General features: G+C 35.9%; 1 pseudogene; it reads left to right on the plus strand.

Annotated features, from left to right (window-relative positions):
• Positions 1–690: 690 nt before the first annotated feature.
• On the plus strand, positions 691–1,750 carry LOC150022000 (high mobility group protein B2 pseudogene; annotated as a pseudogene).
• The last annotated feature ends 534 nt before the right edge of the window (positions 1,751–2,284 follow it).

The following is a 2,284-nucleotide window of genomic DNA, read 5'->3' on the forward strand; positions in this document are numbered from 1 at the left end:
AGATTAATTCAGACATTATTCATTATAACCACACTTTCTTGGTGAAATAAAAATAATAGATAGCATTGCAATGTATTAAAAAGATTTTATGATAAAATGATAACTGTTATATAGTTCCAGCTCTTTTATTTTTGACTCTTTAAGATCTTTATCTAATATCACCATTAACACAGGATGGAAGGAATACCATAAAAGATATCTACCAGTTCCACTCAAACTTTTTGATGTACTTCTACCTATCTTACCTGCAAACATCTTCTAAGCATGTCCTTCCATGTAAGTGAGTTCAGAACTCCACCAAGATTATTTGACTGATGGGATTTTGTAATGGGATTTGGATCCCAAGATAGCATTTTGTTACCTAAGTTTTTACTTTGAAGATAAATGCCAGAACAATTAATAACAAATAAATAATAGTGGTGAGTCTCTTGAAATGGTCCTGAAGTTTTCCTAACATAAGAATTAACCCAAAAAAGACATTATAGTTTGTGAATCTTTACCTAATTAGATGCTCTTTCCCTGAGTATAAGACAAATCAAGTAGGAATCAGATAATACAATGAGCAAATTTGGATATATATAAAAAAAGAGAACACAATAAGTACAATTTCTGAAACAATAAAAATTTAGACAAACCATTAGTAACCAGAAGTCTTAAATAAGAATAGCTATGGGGGCTTGTGGTCCGGCTCGTCAAGTTGCCGTGGCGCGGAGAAGTCTGCAAAACAACAGCCTGAGGATTGGGTAGACGCCGTCTGTCACCATGGCTAAAGGAGACCCCAACAAGCCGAGAGGCAAGATGTCCTCGTATGCCTTCTTCGTGCAGACGTGCCGGGAAGAGCACAAGAAGAAACACCCAGACTCTTCCGTGAACTTTTCCGAATTTTCCAAGAAATGTTCGGAGAGATGGAAGACCATGTCTGCGAAGGAAAAGTCAAAATTCGAAGATATGGCAAAGAGTGACAAAGCTCGCTATGACAGGGAGATGAAAAATTATGTTCCTCCCAAAGGTGATAAGAAAGGAAAGAAAAAAGATCCCAATGCTCCTAAAAGGCCTCCATCTGCCTTCTTCCTGTTTTGCTCTGAACATCGCCCAAAGATCAAAAGTGAACACCCTGGTTTATCCATTGGGGATACTGCAAAAAAATTGGGTGAAATGTGGTCTGAACAGTCAGCCAAAGATAAGCAACCATATGAACAGAAAGCAGCTAAGCTAAAGGAGAAGTATGAAAAGGATATTGCTGCATACCGTGCCAAAGGCAAAAGTGAAGTGGGAAAGAAGGGTCCTGGCAGGCCAACAGGCTCAAAGAAGAAGAACGAACCAGAAGATGAGGAGGAGGAGGAGGAGGAGGAAGAGGATGAGGACGAGGAAGAGGATGAAGATGAAGAATAAAAAGCTATCCTGTAATGATGTGTGTGGAGTATGTGTGTGCGCTCAGGCAATTGTTTTGCTAAGAATGTGAATTCAAGTGCAGCTCAATATTAGCTTCAGTATAATAACTGTACAGATTTTTGTATAGCTGGTAAGAATCTTTGTAGAGAAAATACTTTTTTCAAAATGCAGGTTGTAGCTTTTCGAGGGGCTACTACATACAGTTAGATTTTAAGGCTTTGGATGTTAAATGTTTCTAAATATTTAATGGTTTCTTTAATTTCTTGACTTGTGTATGGTAGCACAGCAAACTCAGCAATTAGTATCAATAGTAAATTTTGGGTTTCTTAGAATGTTGCATTTGTTTTTTTAAAAAATTTGTAATAAAATTATGTATATTAAAAAAAAAAGAATAGCTATGGGAAAGAAAAAAAGGAAGTGAGAAATTAATCAGTTTTCAAGAGCAAGAATTTGAAACTTAAAATAACAAGTCATCATGAAGGTGGAAGGTTAAAATTGTGAAGAATGTACTCTACTGGGGTCATTCCCTGAGATTCTTTGCACCTAAACATTTCATTTATCAAAGAGGATACCATAAAATTTGTTTTAAATTGTGTGCCAATGTTTTGTGGGGTCTCTTAAAATAGCTTACTTTCATTTTAAAATTCCGTATCTATCACATAAACATTTTCAATCACCTAAAGTAACCTGTGTAGATCTCTATTCTTTGCCCCCACCTGCCTTTCTTAAATTTCCTCTCCATTTCCATACATTTTAATCCTTCATGGGAAGCATGAGCTTGTTGTTTTTGTGAACTGACTGTAATTTAGACTACATTATTGCTGATATGATTGGATTTCTAATATTTCATCTATACATTTTACAAATTTGAGGGCTAATTGTGAGGTCAGTT

This window comes from Furipterus horrens, unplaced genomic scaffold, assembly GCF_987537825.1.
Source record: "Furipterus horrens unplaced genomic scaffold, mFurHor1.1.pri manual_scaffold_1, whole genome shotgun sequence".
In the NCBI taxonomy this organism is placed as follows: domain Eukaryota; kingdom Metazoa; phylum Chordata; class Mammalia; order Chiroptera; family Furipteridae; genus Furipterus; species Furipterus horrens.